This window comes from Cydia amplana, chromosome 5, assembly GCF_948474715.1.
Source record: "Cydia amplana chromosome 5, ilCydAmpl1.1, whole genome shotgun sequence".
Taxonomy (NCBI): domain Eukaryota; kingdom Metazoa; phylum Arthropoda; class Insecta; order Lepidoptera; family Tortricidae; genus Cydia; species Cydia amplana.
In genome coordinates this window covers 1,194,575-1,221,908 of record NC_086073.1, presented here as the reverse complement: position 1 = coordinate 1,221,908, position 27,334 = coordinate 1,194,575, and the positions used below count along the sequence as shown (strand labels likewise).

The 27,334-nt window shown below is 38.2% G+C and overlaps 1 protein-coding gene across 2 annotated transcripts in view; it reads right to left on the bottom strand.

The window, feature by feature from the left end:
- Nucleotides 1–27,334, bottom strand: part of LOC134647777 (nephrin) — a 514,499-nt gene that overhangs the window by 468,952 nt on the left and 18,213 nt on the right. The gene's annotated exons all lie outside the window — the stretch shown is intronic.

Genomic DNA, 27,334 nt, shown 5'->3' with positions numbered 1-27,334 from the left:
GTGGACCGACTGGGACACCATGGATTATCTTGTCAAAAAAGTGCAGGACGTTTTTCGAGACATGCGTCGCTTAATGATATAATCCGTCGGTCTCTTGTCACCATCAATGTGCCTGCTCTTCTTGAGCCGACTGGCATTTTCAGAGACGATGGCAAGAGGCCCGATGGGGTGTCATTAGTTCCTTGGAGCTTGGGACGGATGTTAGTGTGGGATGCTACCTGCGTAGACACACTGGCACCGTCCCACCTCCAACGGACTAATTTAAAAGCGGGCGGGGCGGCGGAAATCGCCGAAATTTTAAAACGTAACAAATATAAGAGCCTCGGTAGAGAGTACCATTTTGTACCATTTGGAGTTGAAACTCTAGGTCCATGGGGTCCCAGCGCACATAAGTTGTTCGCAGAAATCGCGAAGCGTCTGGTTGACGTAACTGGTGACCGAAGAGCTGGCGGCTACCTCGCACAACGTATCAGCATTGCGATACAGCGAGGAAATGTCGCCAGCATCCTTGGTACAATGCCTCAAGGGCCTATTTTAGATTTAAGCTAGTTTTTAATTTCTTTTAGTAATACACTGTATATATCTTGTTTGTAAATAAATGATTATATATATTTAAAAAAAAAATATAGTGCTTTTCATTAGCCTAGACCTATATTTTGAGGGTAAAGATGTTTATTTTAAAAGACAAACAAATGTGGTAACTATGTCGAATGTAGCTATACCTAATGTCCTGTGTGGACCGTACGGTCCAAGAAACTTATTGATATGAGGTAAAATTAAACTAAAACCTCATGTTCGCAAGGATAAGATGCTACGCGATATACTACTTGTACGTAAAAAATTACGTTGAATATCGGTCTCCGATTTAAAGTACCAATAAACCAAAAAACCCGGTTTTATTTTAAACAGTCACCCGCGGCAGCAGCGGTGGCAGCTTCCCTCAAAATATTAAACGTCAGAATTTAAAGCTGCTTGTCATTCGGCCCGTGGCGTGGCTTCCGATAATTATTATACATTCGAAACTATAATGCCCTAAAACACTATAGAGATGACTTGGTCATTAAAAGACTACTTATAAGCCTTCGGAGTGAAATAAATCACTGAAGAGGCATTATGACCTCTTTTTCTGGCTAAAGAAGATTGTTGAAATATTTTTCTTCTATCTTCTTTTCATGTCGAGGTTCCTTTTTAGGGTTCCGTAGCCAAATGGCAAAAAACGGAACCCTTATGGATTCGTCATGTCTGTCTGTCTGTCCGTCCGTCCGTATGTCACAGCCACTTTTTTCCTAAACTATAAGAACTATACTGTTGAAACTTGATAAGTAGATGTATTCTGTGAACCTCATTAAGATTTTCACACAAAAATAGAAAAAAAAATCAAAAAATTTTTGGGGTAGAACTGAAACTCAAAAAATTTTTACCTATACGTGTGGGGTAAGGGATAGGTCTTCAAAAATGATATCGAGGTTTCTAATATCATTTTTTTTTTCTAAACTGAATAGTTTGCGCGAGAGACACTTGTAAAATGTGTCCCCTCCCCCCTTGTAACTTCTAAAATAAGAGAATGATAAAACTAAAAAAAATATATGATGTACATTACCATGCAAATTTCCACCGAAAATTGGTTTGAACGAGATCTAGTAAGTAGTTTTTTTAATACGTCATAAATCCCCTAAATACGGAACCCTTCATGGGTGAGTCCGATGCCCAGTAAGTAGTGTGTTGACAGCCCTGGCTGTCGCGTCCCTCAGATCCAGCCCCGAGCAGTGATGCGGGCATGCGGGGCATGCTAATAGATGTGCCATGGTTTGCGTTGCTGTGCCGCAGGTACACTGAGTCGAGGGGCTAATGAGCAGCCCTATTAAAATATTGATTTTATTTATTTATAAATAGCAAACTTTTAAAAAACAAAGGCAATTTTGTTGTTAACTATCACAATTTGCGACACGCGTGGATTCTTACAGATGACATTCGGATGCCGCCTGTAGAAGTAAAATAGGAGCATTTTTGTCGTCGTCGCATTGCTGTCACGATTAAGTCAATCAATATGTTAATCACTTTTAAATAGCATTCGAAATGCAAAACAACAAGAAAAAACAATATTTTATTAATTGTCATTCTACGCCAATCAAAATGCGACTTTTTCAAACTGAAGCAAAAATTACGCGGTGCATTGTATTGAAAGCCAATGTCGTTTGTACACTGCGCCATTGCAGTGGCCACCGACAAACTTAAAATGCCTCCAGCCTAGACTTTACGCAATCACAATAAGGGTTAAATTGGCATGACCGCTGTCGATATTGGTAATGTCCCACTCGTACAACAGCAATACCGTGACCGCGCATACATTACATTATAATACATTTAAAACACCCGGCGTCGATTTATTAATTCGACGTGATTATAGTGAGATTATCTCGATGATAACTCGATGGCGATATTGTTGTTATGAATGAGGTATTTATATTTAATGAATTTGGGCGAGTTTTAGCCGATTTTGTTGTGTCATAAAATGTAATCAAGTTTATAATTTATATTATTCTTTGTTTTTGTACTGTGCAATTGTTTTATTGGTTTTTAGGTATAATTTGTGTCAGTATACCGTACGTATGGTGGCCATACACATCTAGGCAATAATAATTGAATCATCTGAATTTACTATCAATGTTAAAATTATAAAACCACTACAAAATTTAGAAGATGAAATACTTGACAATGACAACGTCAACGGAACAATTTTAAAAAGTAAAACAAAACTAAAATACATCAAAATGTTTTACAATTGTTGCAAGTATTTTATTAATTTTCCTGCTAAAGTTTATTAATAACTCAGAAAACCCTCCCATAGAGAAACTGGCAACTTAATAAAATTTCAAGAAGAATGGCTCACAGTGATACTTAGCACAATGCGGCGCCTGTTCTAACGCGTAGTAAACATCCCGAGCGTCTTGGAGAAATAACTAGTTTATTAACTCACTCGTTCTACGGTTACTATTGTGTTCAACCTCATTTTTAGGGTTCCATACCCAAAGGGTAAAAAACGGGACCCTGTTACTAAGACTTCGCTGTGCGTCTGTCCGTCTGTCTGTCACCAGGCTGTATCTCATGAACCGCGATAGCTAGACAGTTGAAATTTTCACAATGATGTATCTCTGTTGCCGCTATAACAACAAATACTAAAAATAAAATAAAATAAATATTTATGGGGGGCTCCCATACAACAAACACGATTTTTTTTGCTCTATTTTTTGCTGATGGTGCGGAACCCTCCGTGCGCGAGTCCGACTCGCACTTGGCCGGTTTTCCTTATTTTTCCTTAGGTAGTTTGAATGGCTATCAAGAAGGCTAGATGATGCCTTCTATTTCCGGACCTATACGACCTTCAAGAAAAGAGGGTACTCCCATTATAAAGGTCTTCAACTCATTTGCAACCCATTTGATGTTGCAGATGTACATATTGTACATGTTTGCATGCATAGGTAATTGGGTTGGCCGGTAGAAGTATTTAGCAGATGGCGCCATCATAGCTTGCCCTGTCAATCCCTAGAATTGTGTAAAATGTTTTTAATGCCTTGGATGCCAGCCCTTTAAACCAAAACTCATAAAAAAAGGGACAAGCTATCTTTGACAGTTGCCAACCCCATTGACGATTAGACGATTTATCTGCTTTTTTGCCTCCTATAAAAAAAAAAACCTGAGTAACGACATGACGAGTCTAATGTACGGAGCAGCAATAAAAATGACATTATTATCACAACATCTCTAGCTGCATTACCTGATTGTCAGAGGAATGGCGTCTATTTATTAGAAGGCACGGAACTCTCGCCGAGGCAAGGATAAAGGCTGAACGTTTTATTAGGTTGTTGTTCTATTAACTTTGCACTTCCGAAATGCTAAGCGAGGTTTTTATCATCTCGAATATGAGATTTTAGACTAAAAAAAATTATACTGTACATGTACAATTGTACAGTCACCACATGGGATTTTTATGACATTTAGGTTATCTTGCTAAATTGGATATTCTCTCTCAGAGCAAATGCACTCTAAGAGCAAATGAAGTGTAGTTTTTGGAGTTGAGTCTCATTAAGTGAAGGCCTGGAAGTGTGTCCCGCCCTACCGCCGGGCGAAGGCCGCCCCTCTTTACCGCTGTCACAGGGCGGACACGCCATACATCGAAAATCATTGGCGTTTATATGTGTGAACGGCACGTCTGTACACGCGTCATTGTGTGGGTAAGTCGCTTAGGGCTGACTCTCGTGCGGCGCGCGGGGAAGGCGAAGCCAAGGCTTGCCGAGGCCGGCCGAAGGACACGACGAGCGGCCCGCTGCGTTGGATAATTCGACTGAAAAATGTTAACTAATGTTCAAGTTTAATTACGCTCCAATTGTTTTGTTACGCCATTATTATATTTACGTTATTGTTGATACCTATTGATTTTATATAACATACATACCTAATGGAAAAATTCAATAGGTATATATTAATAACAGAGATTGAATAACAAAATAAATCAAAAATCTAACCCTAAATTAGCCTGAGGCAGTTCCCAGGATACTGGCCGCGTTCCCCCTCTGCACAGTGAGACTGAGTTTTTGGGCAAAATACCAAATTAATTATATTACAATAAAAACATCTCTTCTTAATCTCTTATTAATTTGGAATACTCTGTATAGATAGCTGTTGGATCTCCAAAATATAAATAAATAAATCAATAAAAACGCTATTATTCCGAGCATAAATTCTTTTTTGTAAAAAGAGTGTAAAACTAAAAATAGAACATTTACAAGTAATATCTGTGTAGGTATTTACTTTAAAATGTTAACTTAACATTCCTAAATTCAACGAACGAAAAATCGGTAGGCGTGTATGTATGTGACGTACGATATTATTACCTGTTATTATACAAAAGTTTAGCCTTATACACATTTAATGTACTTTAAATTGAAAAACTTGATTACTTATTTCTAAACACAGGGTACACTCGGTACTCGTACATAGCACAATAGACCGGCATTTTGAACGTTCCGTCCGTCATCGCGTCGCTAAGCGCTAACCGAACTGTGCGCGCGGCTAAAACTCGGCTAACTGCTGTCGAGGGGCGAGGTAATCCGAGTCGGGGCGGGGCGGTGCGTGTCCGTTCTGTATGATAATACTATTACTTATTTTGTGCCGCTGTTTTGAAGCTTCCTGCATATACAATATATATATATATATATATATAGATCTCTCTAAATTCATAAACAAATACCAACCGGTATAATGCAAAATATTAGCCAACTACGAACCAGTGTCGCGGATCTCATTACAAGACTCATCCTATCCGCGCTAACGGGGTGGTTTTGTTCTGCTCACCTGACACCATTACGTCATAACTACACTCACCAATTTATAAAAGATACACCTTCTCATCTACACATTTAAGTCGGTTATTGATTAACAAGGTAAATAGAGATATGACGTGGAAATAGACTGCAAATTCGAATTCTCTTGAACTGGTAAACGCGGTACGCGATAGTTTTTCATTTAGAAATAGTTTTAATAAAGTGTTATTAAAGTTGTAGTTATTGTTAAGCGAATGTAAATTTGTATGTACTTATGTAATTTTTAATTATCTTCGTTTTACTATTATTTTAACTACATGCAAAGTAAAATATTACTAAAATAATGCCTTTTTAACTTTTCATACCTGGTTCTGAGAAGTAGAAAACATGCATCCATAAAATGACTGACTTTCATAATCAAGTCAATAATTTAATCATCTTATATCACAGCCGTATTACGTTGGGATATCAACTGCAGCTGCATTAATACTGTTTGTGGTGTCTCCGTCAATTTCCTTAAGGGTAACATTCCATTTCTGACCGCAGCTGCACTACTGGTACTGAACGCCTCGCTGTTACTGCCAATTTCCATAGTAAAATGAACAGTAGTGCAGCTGCGGTTGGAAATGGACTGTCACCTTAATGGAATGAGTGACGTTTGCCGCCGCATAACTGCCGCGATTATGACGTACATTCCACCACACATTTTATCAAAGAAATTGACAGATATAGCGGCGGCTCAAGTCTATAATTTAATCGTTTCAAATCACAACTGTATAGTACATTACATACCTAGGAAGGTGAATTCGTAAAATGCTCCAGTGTGGCTACCACCAGTTGGGCACTGACATAAACGCTATCGAGAACGTAACTTACTTTCTATGCATTTCGCTCGTACTCGCATATTAGTGCGAGTAAGATATATAGACAGTAAACTACGTAGACGTGGGCGTTTATGTCATTTTTGACACTGTCAGTGACTCATGGTAAGGGCCCTGATCGCAGTACGGATATGATGGTCGTTCTTGTCTACGTGACAGCGTGATAAAACGGTGTCCGTCACTTTCTTTCCCACGGTGTTAAGCAGTGACAGTTATTTTATCACGTGGATAAAGATGGATAAAGCTATCCATAATAGGCTGGCAGGCTGACCTTCGGTTCGGGCCATAAATATGCGATCTGGGGCTTTACGAATTACCGCCCGTGGTTTGTAGGTATTTGTATAAAGTTTTACGTCTTGTCTTGGCCAGGAAGTGAGATTTGTTTCTCGCGTAGCGGGAAGAAAATCACACTTACAAACGAGCCTAGGCTGACGTAAATAATATAAAATCAGTCACTGTTTTGCGTAAACCATGGCCATATAATAAACGCATCAAAGCTAAACGAGCTCTGGTAATGAATTCCAGTGACATTATAGCATGCTGCTAATTTGGCTGTATAACTCTCTCTAACCGACCGAAATGTCACATATGTGACCGCATTGTGCATTTACAGTGGAACCTTGGTAACTCGATCCGCGATAAGACCAAATCCTAGCTAACACGATCTAAAATACTCTCTTTAAGAATCCGTCCCTAGTGCATGCCTGGCCTGTAATGTATGTGGTTACCTACTTCTATCCAATTGTCTTTATTTAAATATATTATAAACTGTGTGAGGTGTGCAATAAATATAATTATATTGTATTGTATAATGTATTGCCTACTTATATTGTCGGTACTTAGTATGAAATGAAACCTCGGTAACGCGGAGTTTTTGGCGTTTTCTCTGAAATTCTTGCTAAGTAGAGTGTGTCTAAGCTAACATAACTTTGCACCTATTTTAACAGAACAGAGTGTCATTATTGTCAGTTTTGAATAGCACGCCTCTCATTGCGGCATAGTCAATTAGGCCATTTTGGCCATTTTTGAAGGGCTCTAGCGCCTTAAAAAACAAAAATATCAAAAAAGCAAAACGGTCCGACACAGATATTGACAATATTAATCTGTGTTGAAAAAATCATTGCTCTAGTTTCAAAACCCATGGAGGAAACAGCCGAGTACGTTTGTATGGAGAAATGACCACTCCTGTTGGCTCTTAATGACTCTCTGTCATTGCAAATGACATGCAGAGTTAGCTGGTTCCAAGTATATCGAGGTTCTACTGCATTATTTGACCGCATTATGCATGTATACACAATATACACATACATTTACATTTACCGCTGATGTAGATAGTGCCATATTTGTACTAACGATGTCGCGACACTTTTTCATCGTTATCGCGAATACCAGTGTCGTTAAATGTACAGCCGTTTCGTTTTATGTTATTGACCGTGACTCTTATTTATATATAGTTAAGGTAGCGTTTTGGATAAACCGCTCTATGTGGAATGAAATGTAAAAACTGAATATTCTTGACAAGTCGAGATTATGAATTGGATACGCCGTCAGAAATGTTGATACTTAGAAGGTAAGTAAACAAGTTTTCAATATAGATTTTATTTATTATTAGAAACAATCGATTAAAAACGAATCCCAGAAACATTTTTACTCTATTCATAAACGATAGTAACTTGGTGATAAGGTAAACGTCCTAATGCTCGACACCCAGCTAACAAAGTGACGTAACGGCCTGATTCGAACTTTAAGATACGTCAAAAATCACTCAGTGTCAGTGTCAAAAGTGACACTGACACCGAGTGATATTTTATAGGTATTCGATCCATGTCGTATCTTTAGCAAATTTTTGACGTATCTTAAAGTTCGAATCGGGCCGTAAGTTTAAAGATGACATGTACTGCGACAGTAATGAGAATACGGATGTCTATTCGGAGTTATGCCACCATCGTTAATGTCAAATTTCTATGAAAATATGTATGACGTCAAAGTCAACTGTCAAAGAGGTTTGGCGTTAAAAGTTTCGGACAAAAAACTACCCCGCCAAAACATTGGATATAACAAAACTCGCTTGCGTAACCTTTCATATAAGTACGGTTCAGCTAAATATAGGTGTACTAATAATACATTTTGTACTGACCGATTTCGTTGAAAGCGTTTAAAAGCCATAAAAACCCGCTCGAGTTCCGTGCGAGCGATCAAAGCTAAGCGCAACCTACCTACCACAACCTACGGCCACTTCACCACCGACATGCACTCGGGACGGACTCAGAAACGAAAATTCAATACCAATTCATCGTTACGGTTACGGAGAAGCGTATTCAGAATTCTTATAAATATAAAAGTAACTGTCTAGTGTCTGTGTAAAGTATTTGCACAATGTTTAGATAAATACTTACCTACTTACTTCATATACCTAAGATGGACTAATTACCTACCTAACCCTTATATTATACCTAAGAACTAATGTAAAAAATAATGAAATAAATGCATTTGTATTTGTATTTGTCTGTCTGTTACTTGTCACACTTAAACCGCTGAACCGAATGAGGTGAAATTTAGTATGGAGACAGTATGAGTTATGGGACAGGACAGGAGATTTGTTATGAAAGTATTCATTAGGGCAGAAACTAATTTGTCTAACACAATTAGTAACTCTATACTTAACAAGGTAAACTAGCAGATCCCGAACTTAGCACAGATTCTACAATAATTATGAACACATAATACGTACCGCTCACAAGTTAGGTACTTCGTTCAGAAGGCCTATTCTTTGATACAAACATCACACGGTATACCTTCTAGATCGTGCAAGAGCGCATTACCAATACGTTTTCAATGCCATTTTGATACGTCTAGTGCACGATCTAGAATGAAGTCCATGCATTGGTAAACCTATAATTTTGAATGAAAAATGGTCGCATTATTTATGCATTTTAATTTAGTTGAAATTTCATGAACGTGACGTGTGCAAGTAATTTGGTATTCTAGCCTGAATGACCGTAATGCTAATGATATTTTTTCTACTCGTCGACTGCAATGCTTAAATTAAGACTTCGTATACCAAAGTTAAATCGCATACTTTTTTCACTATGGGACCCCAACTCAACTATAATATTCATTTCGATACTGTTTAAGCTTTTGACAAATCGAAAGCGCGGAGCAAGTACCAGGGCCTCATGAGTTACGAGAAGGTGTCGTTGACCAACCGGCCGGGGGCGCGGGGCGCGAGGCCGGGTCGCGTACGAGTATGAAGGTATCGCGGCTGCTCGCGCATCTTAGCTGTATACTTTTGGTTTTTTTATACCTACATAATATTATATGATTCTTCTACTAGTATTAAGTATTTTTTTTTGTTGACTCGTAGAAAAAGTATTGTAGGTATACAATAGTGATATAATCAAGCTTTTCAATCTCGTACCTTCCTTAGGCAACTCAGCAAGCTTCGTTGCCTAAACACGGTACTCGACTGAAAAGCTCTCCATTATATCACGATTGTATAAAATACTATTTAATGTTTTATGCCTAATTGAACTGGAATAATTAAACATTCATAATTATTTTAAGAAAAAAAAAGTTAAATTCTAGTGTTCAGCCTGCATGGCTCTTTAGTGCATGTTCAAGTAGGTACTTCATTTGAAAGGATCAAAACATTTTTGATTCGAAGTTTTAATAACCTGCTAACCGAAATGTAAATCTGAAACACAGCAAGTTTCATTTACAAGTATGAATATGTAGTATTGAGATTGCTGTTAAAGTGTATTTGCTTTTAAACCATCTTAGCACAGGATTTTTATTCGCTTATTTTAAAAACAATGAGTTTGAACTTAAGACGTATGTATGTTGTATAAGTAGGTATGTTGTTCCCATAGCGAACCTGGCGGAGCATAGCATTTGCCTCAGCAGAACCTGTATAACCGAGATTCTTTCATCCTACAATTGTTACAGATCTAGAGATCCAACTTGTATTGGAAAACCTGCGTAGAATGATCGGGTGTTCTATAAGCAATAGGAATGTCGCCTCTGGCGTTGACCGATCGCTTTAAACAGCTCCGTTAAAGTTTTGTATATTTTAGAAAATGGAAGACGGTTTCTACTAGTACCAAGCTAAAATACCGTGTTTTATTATGAAACCATCAATATTTATTGGTTTGATTTTTTTATAGAATTAAAGAACACTTACTTTATTCCATTTTTCCCGCTTAGAGAATTTTCCTGAGAAATATCTTGTATTTTCTCAGACATCCCAAATTTTACCAAATCTGTTCAGCCTCGTCTCCTACGTTTGTGTATAATTGACGAAATAACATTTGTACAATCCGTACGGCGAATTGGAGTAAATTATTTTTATATATCAAACATCCAAATAACATCCACATTTATAATATTATTAAACAATATCAATGTAAAATGTGCGGATAATTAATAATTTCACCACGCAATCACAATATAATTGGCCAACTACCTACATGTTTATACCGTGCCAGACCTCCCGCCGTCCGTGTGACATCATATGAGATAAAGATTAATGTGTCCCTGCTGGGTGCTTCCTAAACGCTACAAATGGCCGTGGAATTGCTTCGGAGCCCCTTTATCCTAAATACTACCATTCTAGTCTAAATAAAGCGTCTTTATGTCACTTTAAGTAAAATACGGCTTTCTGAATTGCAGCAGAAGACTACACTTTACTGTTAAAAGTAAACGCATTTCATAATTCCGCCTCCAAGTTAGTTTCCTTTCAATTTGCTCAGAGCTCCCTACATTAGTGGTTTTATAAAAGCTGTAGGAAAATTTGCAAAAAACTTTCACCACACATAGCAAAGTTCGAAACTAGGTGTGATACGGCGGAGTTTTATTCTATTTTTATTTCTCTGCGAAGAGAAGATATCGCGAGAAAGTTGTCCCTGTACTGGCAACTTGGTCGGGCATTGATTCTGTTTTGCAAAACAATGGCGGAGTGTATTCGCGACTTTGCATTAGATATACATATTCACATTATATCGAAAGCGTGTTGGTTAGTTGCGCACGTTTGTCTCTGTCTTAAGTGTTGCCTTGCGTGTATTGCTGCGTGAATTTATTTAGTATTAAATTCATATCTAATTTAACATTTGTAATAAATAAATAAATAAATAAATATAACTATGTACAGGCTCCTTTTGTTATCACCACAGACAAGACATCCTCTAGACTAAGTAACGCTACCGCCTCTGCCACAAATATACGGTAGTTTTACTCCATCTTCGAGTCAAGTGTCAGAATTCCGTGCCGTGATTGGTCCGTGTCTTTGAACGGACCAATCACGGCACGGGGATTCGCTCACCTCGTCCCCCGCACCCCAGTATTTTTGGCAGCATCGGTTTCATGAAATAATTGCTCTAAACTCCGTCTAGAGGATTCACTGACCAAATTCTTAGGGCCGTCCCATAAATTTCGGTGAATCAGGGTCAAAGTTTTGAAATATTTGTTTTTTTTTCGCAATTTCGGGGTTGGCCCCATAGTAAAAGTTGTTCAGTATGACTTACATATTCACCCCTCAGAATTTGTTCAGTAATAAAAATCTCTCTTCTTTTGAATAATTTTTTTTCCAAAATTCTAACAAAGTAACACACAAAACGTTTTAGTTTTTTTACGTACTTTATTGTTTTGCTGGCTTAGTTAACTAATTACACTGCACCACGTTTAACCTAGTAATTATATAGCAATTATAACTACACAATTATTACACTACAGCTAAAATTCCATTTAGACAGACTATTTTAATAAATTAGGTTCAATTCAGCAATGTTTTGATTTAATCACATTATCTTTCTCTGTTAATATTCGGATTGGATTAGTGTTCAATGAAAATTTAATTTACGTTTCGAAATACGGCTATATTACTGAAACGCTTACCGTTCCAACGCTCGAAGCTAGTGTTGGATAGGACTCCAGTCCCTTCAGCCTTCTGTTTCAAGACTCGACTCAGGTTTTCAGACTCTTATAATTAATTATTTTCAACTTAATAGAGACCCGAGTCTTTTGTAGAGACTTGACTCCTTTTTCAGAGAACTCTCGTATTTTTATTAACTAAAAATGTCGAAATGCATTGTCGTTATGTGAAATTTTTGGATTAGGACGAATCATGCAATAGGGTGAATCAACTTTTTCTTGTCACTCGTTGCCATGGTTACGTTTTCCTGGGTCACTCTTTAAAACCTGATTTTTAGACATTTAAATTCACCAAACACGATTTTTTATGATACTTATAAGCCCTTTCCATTGAGGGTCGTCTACCAAGCGTGTCAGAAGAAGGTGGTGTACTTACAATGTCTTCTAACAAACTATGCTACTATTGTCTCTTGGCTGACCGGACAGAATAACAACAAGATATAGTTGATCCACCCAATAACGCTTAATGTCTTTGCTGTTATTTAGGAAAAACCTATAAAATTGTACACGGAGTATTTATTCGGAGGCTCGAGTCCTATAGAGTTGAGCTTAAAAAAAGACTCAACAAAGGACTCGACTCGGGACTTAAAAGACTCTTATTAAGCGCAGAGATTCGAAAATCGAGCTGAGTTCTTTAAATTCAGACTCAAAAGACTAGAGTTTCTACCAACACTACTCGAAACAGCTTAAGTAAGAAATGAAACTTCTATTCAGTTCACTTATTTTGCAGAAATATCGGATTGCATTCCAAAGGAAACTGTTAAAACAAATGAGCACGCAATTCAATGATTTAGCTTTTTCTTTTATAGAATGCATTGTGCGACTACTTCATGCAGTTGGCTGAAACTAATTGCATGACACCATTTTAATTTGATCAAGTAGTTTTATAATAATACTAGCTTCTGACCGCGACTTCGTCTACGTGGGATGAAGACAATAATTATTGATAAAATTCTATTCTATGTCCTTCACGGTGCCTCAAAGTTTAAGCCTGAAGAGGTAACACACAGACAGAGTAACTTTCGTATTTTTAATACTATAGTAGGGATTACGCAACAACAGCAGGTAGATTTGAATATGCAATATAACTTAAAACTACTTTTGATAAAAAATACGTGAAAAAGTTTTCATTTAAACAAAAAATCCTTCCCCAGTTTATACTCCCTTATAAGCGAAAAAGCTAAAACTACTCAAAGTAACTGCACAAATGTTTTCCCCAGCTTCACCGCCCAATACAATACATAAATAGTAAGCAAACAGATGGCAATTAACATAAATAAACCCACGCGAGGGCACCAATAAAGTCCGTTCAGCGATAACTATCAGCCTAATGCAATTGAATAGCCGAACGACGCCCCGGGCGACGGCGGCGTACATAATACAGTCGCCTGTGGATAATTAAGACCTCGACAAGCTATTGAGTTTAGAAATAGTGATAAAGAGGGTTACATATGTCTCTCTCTCTTACAAGCTATGTATCCCATATGGTGATGGGGTCAGCTTTCCGTGTCTTTCGCCTCCATTTCCCCTATCCTCGATGTCGCTTTCGGATACTTTGTACTCGATCATATCTTTTAGCACTACGTCCTTCCATCTTGTTTAAAGAGGGTTACATAATATGTACATATTATCACCTTATAGAAAAAGGTGCCCCACCACGTGTATATTGCGTGTTTGTTTGTTCGCGATAAACTCAACAACTGAACGGACTTTCATGCGACTCACGATAGAGTGATTCTTGAGGAAGGTTTGTGTATAATTTGTTAACAGTGCAAAGCCGGGGCGGGTCGCTAGTTACTTTTAAAAACTAGGTATTGGTGTCTGGTCTACGTAGACGTATTACTATATTTTGTGTTTAGCTGCTTAGTATTTTTGTACTAGTTTTAAAGGCCTTATCCTCGTAAAGCTTTGACTGATGAAGTGTGCGTTCACTACGGTACCAATAGTGTGTAAATTTCAGATGTTATTCAGACATTTTTCATGTGTTTGATGGGGTGTATTTTAAATTCATTATACGCGATATAATTCTTTCCAATTGTTTTATTTCACGAATGTACCTAATGATGACAGATCTCCTGTAATATTTCATACAATTGTAGTGCATCTAATTTAAATTTTTGTATGTTTAGTTAACTAAACGGGTTAAGAATAAATAGCACGAATCTCAAAGTAAACAAGAAAAAAAGATCATGTTAACGACATTTAGACTTACAGAGTGTATCGAGACAGTTTTTTATAGGTTATGTTCGTCTTAAAGAGGTTTCGAGTTATCGAGGCTCCACTGTATATGATTATATACCTAGATATCTAAGAAAGTTATCTTTCAGAAAATAGATTAAAAGCTCCCATTTTCTCTAATAAGCGACGCAAGTCCTCTCATTTGTTTGCTCATACTGCAAGTGTTGATGTCCTGCGAACACGCTAACTAGGCATTACAGGACTTAGATACACCGGGTGCTAATGGGAAAGGTAGCTTAAATCCTGATCTATAACAACGTATGTTTACTCGAATTAAATATACTTAAGCTCTTTTAGAGTGGGATAGTGGTAATGAGCATTCCTGTTGTTTATTCAGTGCCGTAAATTGTGCTGTTTTTAAAAAGCAGGCGCGTTCGCCTGCAAACATGAGCATGTTTTGCTGGCTTAGTTTGATTCCTGAGTAATATATTATGTTTTTGCTGACTTTATGAGCTCTATTTTAGGTCGTTTCACTACTAATGTACAGGAGGTAAATGTTATTTTTTTATGTGTTTGTGCTTCAAAATATAAGTACCTGTACTTTTAATTAATAAATCACAAAATAAAACTTGTCCTCCGTGTTTACAAAAGCTAGGTCAGATCTACAAAACGTAATATGTCCGAACACCGCACATAAAAGTTAAATCCTAGTTTTTGCTGTTCTTTGTTCCTTTGATTCCTTTGACATACGTTTTGTGTACAACCATTTCCTAAAATCCAGGTAAAGTAAACGTACTAGTGCTCGACATGCTAATGCCCTATAGATGACACCCTGTTGTCACCTCTATTGACAATGGCTTAAGTTTCAAGATGACATGTAAGTACTGGGACCGTGTCGAGCACCAGTACGTTTACCTTACCTACTTGCTACTTAAGAGAGGTGCGAGGAACAAGTAACTTAATGAAACTTCATTCGGATATAAGTAGAATAAAATTATATTACGACGCGTAATTGGTTGTGTGTAGCTTCTTTTTATGGTTCAAATTATAAAGGCCATAACAAGCCAGTTTAATATGCTATCTGTACTAAAACATGAAGGTAGTAAGAGAAACCCAATTTCAGCAACCTCGCCTTTAATATGCCTAATAAATCATTCCCAAAAACAGCTATTTTATCTCAGGAAAATTTGAAAATCAGAGCCAAAACGACATTAAATTTTTACACAGGCGGCCATAAAACGATCAAGTCATAACCACGGACGCACTTGGCGCAATAAAAAGAGACGTCTCGTAATTCAAGTTTTTTTTTCAGCCATCAAGACATCTGGTTTATGTCCGTAGTTTAGAGTTGGAGTCTTTTTGTCTCAAACTTGGTAATTAGAGTCTGCATTTGCAACTTTGTCGCTTACCTGGGTTCAAAACTTTTGGTTTAATTATGTTTAAGACGTATTTTAGCTTGGCGACAAAAGGGCGTATCTTTGTTACGTTCTTATGGGGCTTGCGGCTTTTTAAAAGTGGATGGAATAGAAAGCTGCAATAGTTTTGCAGGTGGATCCGTGCGGAGCCATTATTAATTAATGTAACGAGTAATCTATGCTGTTCTTTGATTTATTACTCCGTTGACACGTGAGACCTTAAATTCACCTGATATCAAAGACAAAGGATACCTATATGTATCTTACTTCAAACTTTGATTTAAGTAGGTAATGATTGTCCCAGCAAACAATGGCAAAGCGATAAATGAAGCGATGAATGAATGAATGAATGACCTTGATACATGATTTAAAACTCAAGAGGTATATTTAAATGAAATCAATTCCGTAAAATATTAAAAAAAAACAGTACAAGTTTAGTGCGAGCCGGACTCGCTCGCAGAGGATTTCAGCAACAGAAATAAATAAATAATAAATAAATAAATAATGCTTGACATGTAATATTTAAAATGTTATGAATAAATGTCTATTAAATCACGATTCATGAGAAACAGCCCGGTGACAGACAGTCGGACAGTGGAGTCTTATTAATAGTATTGGGTACGGAACCCTAAAAAATCTAAATAATTTCCCTTCTTGTAAAATTCTCAACATCTGTTTGGAGCTGGCGGTAAATACCGGAGCATGCAATAAAATTCAGTGCGACGAGCGCAAGAAATGTAGGAAGTGCAGTACTAGCAAAAAGGCCGTACGTTGCGATGACATACGCCTTTTATCAGAATGCTGTGCTGGTGCGGAATGCCAAGGATGCTGCTGCTTACGAGAACTAGAGCTAGGATTACGAGTAGTGGTTTATTTTCTACATTCTATGTGTGTGTGTAACACACTTACAGGTATGTGGAGGATTTTGCTAGGGAGTTTTTGATTGTAGGTAATCTATCTGTAACTGGAAACCTGGACAACCTGGACTGCTGCTTATAGAAAAAGCATGACGAATTTATAAATACTCGATGAGGTCGTTGACTACTGCATCATAATTAAAATTGTATTACCTAATGTTTACAATATGAAACGTAAATGAGTAATTTAAAGAACATATGTAAGTACCTACCAACATATATTTTGTGTAAATAGTGTATAAAATGTGACCTGTAAAATCTACTTTTACCAATAAAGATCTGTATTCTGTATACAACAAACTTTATGTACCTACCATCACGCTCTCCGATTATTGCGCCATTTAGAGTCCTAGCTAAATTGGTTGTTTAATACTTAAGTACGCTATAGAATTTCCAATTTAGACAGAACCCTAAATGACATAACAATTCTGTATGGTGGCTGTACCTAAAGTTGACCTGACATCTGACGTGCACAAAAATGGCACTCATTTTACAACATATTGCGCGCTAAAACTAATTTTAAACTCTAATAAAATCTATTTCGTAACTCGAAACAATCGTAGAACTTTTCATTAAAAGTCTCACGCTAACCCCAATTTTATTCAGGGAACATTATTTCATTCCAAAAACGCCACGTAGCGTTATGCCTACTCGTTAAGGAAACTCCCCGCTAACTGAAAACTAGCAAGTTCTACTTAGAAACTAAACTCGCAAAGTTGAAACAAAAATGAAGTCGCAGACGGTTAATTGTTTGAAACGGTTATTGCTCGTGTAATGCCGCGATAAATACCAAGTTTCGCAATATTGTCGGATCTTATAGCAATTAGTTGATTACACCGCGGCGGGGCGCGGCGCCAGTGTCGGCGAGATAAATTTGAGGTAACCGGTCGCATGGTAATTCAATATATTTTTTTCAATCGAAAGCTCTCATTCTTTTTAAACGCCATTCACTGCCAGTCACCTGCCAGGCGGGCGCTCAGTCCGTAGTAGCTTGTTATCGGCTACGCTACGCTCGTAGCGCATAGCACGCGCAACGAGCGTAATAGCGTAGGTAGTAATTTCCTTCGAATCCTTCGATAGCGTGACGGACGTACGCCGCTTATGCTTTAAGTCTCATTTTGGATGGAAATTTGAGTTTCCAAAACGTCCCGCTTGGGGCGCTCTTCAATATCCCATACAAAACGCAAACGCGTACGTCGAATACATATGTAAGTTTGACAGTGATAAGGCAGTGGTAAGGCTACTGGCATAACCTCGCGACATTATTATATTACATTATATTAGTAAAATAAATTCTAATAGCCCGTATCCGATTACCTATCCGCTAACATAAGCACCCCGCCCTTACATTACAGGCAGCCCGATTACCCACTAAATAATAATTACTCGGCACTTTAATCACTCCCCTGCAAACAACGCGACACGCGACACTGATAGCGACAAACATGACTCCGTAGTATACGCACGCGAAACGATATAGCCGCGATTTTACTAACGATATTTGTCTTGTTGTCGAAATTACTTGTCATGACAGGCGACTTTTACCTTGCGACAGTAATTTTAAGCTACATTACGGCTCAACTCGTATTTTTTAGGGTTCCGTACCCAAAGGGTAAAAACGGGACCCTATTACTAAGACTCCGCTGTCCGTCCGTCCGTCCGTCTGTCACCAGGCTGTATCTCACGAACCGTGATAGCTAGACAGTTGAAATTTTCACACATGATGTATTTCTGTTGCCGCTATAACAACAAATACTAAAAACAGAATAAAATAAAGATTTAAGTGGGGCTCTCATACAACAAACGTGATTTTTGACCGAAGTTAAGCAACGTCGGGCGGGGTCAGTACTTGGATGGGTGACCGTTTTTTTTTGCTTGTTTTGCTCCATTTTTTGGTGCGGAACCCTCCGTGCGCGAGTCCGACTCGCACTTGGCCGTTTTTTTTTATTGATAATGACCAAGGCTTTCAGTCCTTCGAAAGCCTAATACTACTTGAGAAAATTCGACCCATGCCGAATGGTGGCATCTATTCTGTTACAAATGCAGAGAATGCTTTTTCGATTCGAATCCTTGGGCACTGGAGGCTTTGGTCACTTTTTCTACCACATCTATTTCAGTTTATAAATTTATGTATACATATATATGTCACCGTAAAATTGTAAACACTCGTCATATTATAATCTCGCTAGTTACATTATAAACTGACGGTAGGGAGATTATAATCTAACCTAACCTAACCTACGTTAGATTATAAACTAACGGGTTCGCAATCTTACGGTGTCATATACATATATTCTACATACTTTATATAACACAAATTAAAACATTTCTATAAATAATTCAACTGGTTCCCTGAAAAAAGGTTTTAAAGTTCTTATAATGCTGGAAAGGCTATCGAACGAAAACCTAAACGAGCCTCGAAGCTGATAGATTGAGTCGCATCGTGCGATCAATCCGCCACTGATCATATTAAAATTGAATGTGAGCTCTTAAACCCCTACTTTCTACTAAATTAAATCAGAATTGCTCACTTTTTTACTAACATTCAAAAGTTTACGTAAGATGGCATTAGATATTTTTAGAGGAAGTTATCGTCACGATGTGTGTTAAGTAAGTGTTCTCAATAAAATTTATGTGGTGTATCGACAAATGAACTGGGAAATGACCATGATAAAACGAAATTATATAAACTTTCTTTGAAATTTTATATACCATAATATTTTTTATATCCATAAACACATCATTCATACTTATTTATTCCATAATACTATTTAATATATTATTATATTCGAGCAAATGAAAATAAGTGCAAGTGAAATTATGGAAAACGGAGTTATCCTATCTAGCCGCATATATATATGAGTAAATAAAATAGCTACTGACGGGAGCAAGCGGATTCATCTGAATCCTTCGTGTCAGTGAATCTCTGATGTTACTCGGAGTGACAGGAACACGCTTTACTTTACTCATAATATCACTCGGATTGCATAAGTTTCGATTTGACGATTTTAAATGACATGGACACGCTAATTGAATATCCACTGACTTTAGAATGATAATGAAAATAATCTATTGTATTGGAACCAGACGCACTAAAACTAAATGACATAATTCATATATCATGCAAATCATATTATTTAGTGTAGGTTCGAATTGGCCCCACAGACTTTACTATACTTAAAAAATAATACAATTTCAACTTTTAAGTGAATCAGTTTTAAGATAATTGTTTCATTTTCAAGCAAAGATTATACTTTATTAATATTAATTAAATGAAGTCATCTTCAAACAGTTTTTCTTAGTTTGACTTTGGTATCTGCTACAAAAACATTTAAAACGTAAGAACCTACTCATGCTCAATTAATCAACTAAAGTGATGGATTAATATATATGTATAACGTAAGTAATTAGTTTACTCTTTGAAATCTTAATTGTCAAGAAAAATTAAGAAAAAAGACATGATAGCTAACAAATTTCTTAAAATATTAATTATGGCTTGAATAGAAAATGGGAGGCTCAGAATACTAAGGTCATTGGATAAACAACGAGGTAAGTACAATAATAGTACGTTCTTAATACTTGTAGGTAAATAATAAGTTTTTCAGTTCACTAGATGTGCACCTATACGCTCAATTATTCAAGACAGAAAGTAGGTATAACACATTTATGACTAAAAATAAATATCAAACTAAGTGACATCATCATTGATAGAGTCCAACCCGCATATCGAATAAAAGCTCCCCAAAGACTATAATTCACGTCCTCTAAATGAAAACTGTAGCAGTTCATAAAACAAAGAAGATCCAGAATGACTTAAAAACGAACGTCCATAATGAATGTTCGCGGAAACGGCGGGAAATCCGAGCGGTTAAAAAAGAATACTTAAATACTTTCAAAGCCGTTTGAGGCACATAAATAAACGGGACACTTTAAATAGGACTTGAATTATTAAATTGTACAACGGGATTTAATCGCGTATCTAAGTTTTAAGATTTACCTCCGACGTTTCGAGGACGGCGTTGTCCCTGTGGTCTCGGAGAAGACTGGCTTAAGTTGACATCAGCATCTTCTAATCGCGCGAGTTTTTCGAACTCAATAACAACTAGTGCGCAAAACGTTCAAGCTGATAAACAAGACCAAGTGCGGGTAGTTCGAAAAACTCGCGCGGTTAGAAGATGCTGATGTCGACTTAAGCCAGTCTTCTCCGAGACCACGGGGACAACGCCGTACTCGAAACGTCGGAGGTAAATCTTAAAACTTAGATACGCGATTAAGTCCCGTTGTACAATTTAATAATGTGTAAAAATCGTGAAGGTTTAAATCAGTGTTAGTACTTGAATTGTTGAGGCGTGCAAGAACATTATAGTTAATGTAAGTGGCGTGGATGGAGTTGTTAGCAAATTGTTTGATTTGTTATTTGATTGATGTACAAGTAAATTGCACATGCATCATATTGTTCATTTGCCCCATCAGCATTTGTTTATATAAAGGTTTCGTAATTAGTCAATAAGTACCTATTCACGCATTCAATATATTCACGTTCGCTACTCTATAAGTGTGCACACCTATCAAGTTATAATAAATCAGTTTATTTCAAGAAATCGTCTTTCGTGTTCCAAATTACTATCAAGATATTTATCAAGTAAATGTTAGAGTTAGCAAGTACTCTAACATTATTGGTCCTTCGAGTTCCGTCTTCTGTGCTCCTTTAGTTTGAGGTCAGTTCGACTCAGTTGGCTTCCCACAAGCGGGTTCCACCGACTGGGTTGAGAAGGAAGATCTAGCGGAGTGCACGAAGAACATTGAACCAGCAAGTGAGCAAGCAATCATCAAGGTATCAAGTAAGACAACAAGGTCAACTAAGCAACAAGGCAGATATACATACGCGAACAATCAAGAAAGCAAGAAAAGTGAACACGACTTATCAAGAGAGGAGAACCAGCAAGTTATCATTATCAAGTTATTTTTTATCAATATTACTAATTATCAAGAATGGAGGATCTGTATCAAAATCAGATTCAACTGCAAACCGCAATCAAACAAGTAAGAATAAACTTCAAGAAAGATAGCCAAGATCGTAAGACTGAAGATTACATCAAGAGGAAGCTATCTTCTCTAGACTTGCACTGGGAGGAGTTCAACAACAATGACGAAAAGTTACGTGAGTTTGACAATCCTAATCACATCTACTTCTGCAACAATCTTTATGACGATACATATGACAATTACATGCAAACAAGAGAATTAATTCAAAAGTCAGTCCCCTCAACGTCCGCGCCTACGGAACCGATCAAGTCTAACCCTCTCAACATTAAACCGACGCCAAGACAGCCACCTGGAGCAGCCAAGACGACATTGCCAGCATCCGGAAGCGAGATAAATCAGTCCGAACCCTCGTTTACGTCGCAAGGGAATAACAGCAAGCTAGATGAAATGTTACGCAAGCAAAGTAGCAATTTCAAGGCATTAGCCCGAACACTGGCTAATATCAAGCTAGACAGTGTTGCAGAGAAATGGGAGCTTGAAGATATCATAAAATCTCTGGACTCTCGCTGGGCTGCCATCGATTCGCTGCACTGGGAAATAGATAGTGAACTCGGGGGAACTGATGAAGACTACGAGAATACCTTTACAAAATACGAAAACGAGCATGCAGCAATGAAGAAGCAAATTAACAGCAAGTTGTGGTCAACGGCGCACAGAGAAAAGTCTACCCCACGCCTAGACATCCCCGTATTTCATGGTCACTATCAACAATGGGTTTCGTTTAAAGATCTATTCACCGAAGCTATCCACAGTAATCCATGTTTATCTAACGCACAAAAGATGCAATTTCTGAAGAGCAAGATCAAGGGCGAACCAGAAAGACTCATACAGCACTTACCCATCAGTTCAGAAAATTATAATACGTGTTGGGAAATACTAAACCATCGATATAACAACAAGAAGCTAATATTTACGACTCACATAAACAACGTCATAAGCCTTCCTGTGATGCAACAAGCTACGTCAAGTCACGTCAAGCGACTCCATGACGTCACTATAGAAAGTTTAAACGGTATAAAAAACTTAGGAGTCAACATTGACACCTGGGATCCGATATTAGTCCATTTATTGCAACAGAAATTGGACACCGAGACTCACAACGAATATATGACGGCTCTGAAACAGCCCAGAGAGTTACCATCATTAAAGGAATTTTTGTCATTTTTGGAGGGCAAATTTACCGCTATGGAGTCATCACGGCGCAAGCAAGAAGCTGCTGTTAATCGAACAAGTTTCAATACTCCATCTACATCAAGTAATCAATACAAATCAAGCCGTTTTAATCAGTATTTTACAAGCAACAAGACTCCAACCAGCAAAACAGGCCTCGAATACCGGCGCAAGTGCCCAGTTTGCCAGCAAGATCATGGTATATATTTTTGTACTGAGTTCAAAAACATGGTTCCAGGACTTAAACGAAAAACAATTACAAAACTTAATCTATGTAGTAATTGTTTATACAATCATAATGGCAAGCCTTGCCATTCTACTAAACGGTGTCAAGAATGCAACGGGTATCATAATACACTTTTACACGAGTCATTTCACAATCAAAATGCAGCGTCGCTAAATACGGTCGGAAATCAAAGTCTACAACAAGGATTTGGGACTCACGTGGCACAACAACGTGAAGACGACTATGAAGACCCAAATATACTTTTAGCCACAGCTATGATCAAGATTCTGGGAAATGATGGAGTACCCTGTACGATGCGGGCCTTAATAGATCCAGGGGCCCAGATGTGTTTGATTTCTGAAAACGCCGCTCAACAACTAGGGTTGCCACGACAGCAAAGAAAGGGAGTGATCACAGGAGTGGGCCTTACGGATAGCACATGTAAAGGCAGGCTGTATGTGACCTGTTTATCATCGGATGAAAAATATTCCTTCAACACCGAGGCCTTTATTATGAAGGATGTAACAAGAAAATTACCCAATTTCACCTTTCCCAAACCAAGATGGGATATTTTGGATACGTTACCTCTGGCAGACTCCAATTATAATATCAACAACAAAATCGATATATTATTGGGCGCTGAAGTTTACGCAACTATTTTAATGCATGGAATGTACAAGCATGAAAACTCATCCCTTGTCGTACAAGAGACTCACTTGGGATGGATTGTATGCGGGAGAGTACCACAAAGCTTTCAATGCAATTTGGTGTTAAATGACATCGAAGACATCCAGAAATTCTGGGAAATCGAAGATATACCAACACAAACACTCGATGCCGACGAAGAAGATGAGTGTGTCAAATACTACAAGGAAACAACGACAAGGTTAGCAGACGGAAGATATCAAGTACGGATTCCTCTGAAAAAAGATGGTCTACAGAAACTAGGCCACTCCAAAAGTAAAGCTGTGGCGCAATTCCGGCAATTGGAATATAAATTCATCAACAATAAACATATTGCGCAACAATACAAGTCATTTATACACGAATACCTATCTATGGGTCATATGACAATATCGCCGACTAAACAATTGAATAAGGCACGTGAGGCACATGATACGACTGAGTGCTTCTTACCACATCATTGTGTTTTAAGAGAGTCAAGCACATCAGCTCTTCGTGTCGTATTCAATGGATCAGCAAAGACCTCTACAGGAGTCAGCCTCAACGATATCATGCACAAAGGACCTAACCTTCAAAAGGACCTTTTATCACTTATTTTGAAGTGGAGACAGCACCGTGTAGCTTACATCGCCGACGTCGAGAAAATGTTTAGGCAGATATGGATACATCAAGATGATCAGAGTTTGCAGAAGATTATCTGGAGAGATTCACAACAAGAAAGGTTACAAGAATACCAACTAACAACAGTTTCCTACGGTCAAAAAGCGGCACCCTTCCTAGCAATGATGACCTTAAAGCAATTAGCCCATGACGAAAGGTCAAACTATCCTGAAGCCACAAAAGCGCTAGAAGAATGCTTCTACATGGATGACCTTCTCCACGGTTCCCATTCCGTCTCATCAGCCAAGCAATTACAGCAAGAATTGCAAAAGCTATTACAGTCTGGAGGTTTTTACTTAAGAAAATGGATGTCAAATCACCAAGACCTGGCCAGAACAGACAATCAAGATACGTCTGATGAAAACAACTACAACTTTAAAGAAATGGAATCAAGAAAAACATTAGGACTCCAATGGGACCCTTCTCAAGATATATTTCATTTTGAATCAAAAATGGAAATAGTTTCGGACGTCCCGCAAAACACTACCAAACGTCAACTACTATCAGAAATCTCCAAATTATTCGACCCCTTGGGCTGGCTCACCCCCATATCCACCAACTTGAAGCTGCTTTTCCAACTTTTGTGGAAAACCCCTCTGAAATGGGATGACAAGATACCAAGCGATATGCATAAGGAATGGTTAATTATTAAACAAGATATAAACAATAATATAAACACATTTAAAATACAACGATGGATCGGTACCGGCGTTGTCAGCGATATCGAGTTACATGCATTTAGCGACGCGACGCCGCGAGCTTATGCATGCGCTATCTATTGCAAAATAAATATAGAAGGTCAAACAAAAATTGTACTACTAGCCGGAAAATCAAGATTGGTGCCGAATAGCAAAACTATCTCGCTACCAAGAGCAGAATTGTGTGGAGCCCATCTTCTTGCAAAACTGACGATCAAGGTAAAACAATGTTTAACCGACCATAATATCAAGATCTATGGTTGGGTGGATTCGACCGCCGTCTTGGGGTGGCTACAAGGTGATCCTAGCCGCTGGAATACATTCGTCGCCAACAGGGTGCGACAAATCACAGAAGTCATCCCCCCCGAGTGCTGGCGCTACGTTAAATCGGCAGAGAATCCTTCGGATTGCGCGAGCAGAGGACTTACCGCGTCACAACTAAAACAACATACTTTATGGTGGGAAGGTCCCACCTGGCTTCCGACGTTTCAAGCAGAAAGTGAAGATAAAACCATTACCTACACTACGAACGAAGAGCAAAAAATTATACAAGTTAACGTCGCCGTAAACACGGAAACAGAAGCCAATATCATCGACCAGTTAATTGACAAATATAGTTCGTTATCAAAACTAGTGCATGTACTAGCCTGGGTCCGAAGATTCATCACGAAAAAGCAAGACAGAAAAACTGGCAAATATCTTCATCTATCGGAAATAAGAGAAACAAAGGCCTTAATTATCAAGTGGGTCCAAAAAACAGAATTTCAAGACGAATATCAAGATTTGAAGAAGGGTCGACCTATTTCGACTAAAAGCAACATACTTGATCTGTGTCCATTCATAGATGAAGAGGGCATCCTACGAGTTAAGGGAAGATTGAGAAACGCATACATTGCGTATGACATGAAACACCCCATCATTTTACCACACAAGCATCGCTTAACTAGCCTTATCATCGATAACGCACATAAAATGGTTCTACACGGCGGTACACGCTTAACCCTAAATTTCATAAGAAACAAATATTGGATCGTCGGAGGCAACAGCGCTACTAAGCAATTTATTCAGCACTGCGTGACCTGCAAAAAACAAAAAGCTAATATGAAAAATCAAATCATGGGAGACTTACCTGCATCAAGAAGCAATCCATCTCGTCCCTTTGAACACACTGGCGTAGACTTCACAGGTCACGTGTTCCTCAAGGCCAACAAGGGTCGTGGCATTAAGACTACTAAAGGATACGTTTGCGTGTTTGTCTGCATGGCCACTAAAGCTGTACATCTCGAACTGGTATCGGACATGACTGCATCAGCTTTCATAGCGGCGTTGCGCAGAATGGCAGCTCGAAGAGGTACTCCCTTACACATGTACAGCGACAATGGGAGAAACTTCCTTAAAGCAAGCAAGACACTCCAGGAAGAATACCTCGAAATCCAGAACATCGTGAATTCAGAGTGTCTGGGTGCGATATCCGACATGGGAATCTACTGGCACTTCAATGCACCCGCATGGCCAACAGCAGGAGGCTTGTGGGAGAGTTGTGTCAAAGCGTTCAAATACCATTTAAAACGGGTTATCGGAGATCAAAAACTCACTTATGAAGAATTCAGCAGTTTATTAGCACAGATCGAAGGTTGTATGAACTCGAGACCACTGTGCGCTATATCAGAAGATCCTGATGACATCAACTATTTGACTCCTTCGCACTTTCTAAGCAGCGGGCCAACTCTAACATTGATAGAAACAGAAAGAGACTTACGTACAAGATGGCAACTCACTCAGAAAATATTTCAAGATTTATGGAAAAGATGGCGTTCTGAGTACCTAGCACTATTAAACTCCAGAAGTAAATGGAAAAAGCCTCTAGCCAATATCAGCCTTAATGACGTCGTTCTCATTCATGATGATTACCTGCCACCGGGCAAATGGGCAATGGGCAGAGTTATAGAGCTACATCCGGGACAAGACGGATATGTAAGGGTCGTTACACTTAAAACAAAAAACGGCACATTAAAGCGTCCAGTACTCAAGCTCTCTATTTTGTTGGAACACCCCGAAGAAGAACTACCTAAGATGCATCAGAGAAAGCCGCCACATAACCGAGAACTCGATAAGCAAAGCTCAACAAGGAGTCCGCAAAAACCAAAGGCAAACAAGGCCAAGTTTTCACTGTCATCAATGTTCGTTGCACTGTTATTATTTTTATCATGCCT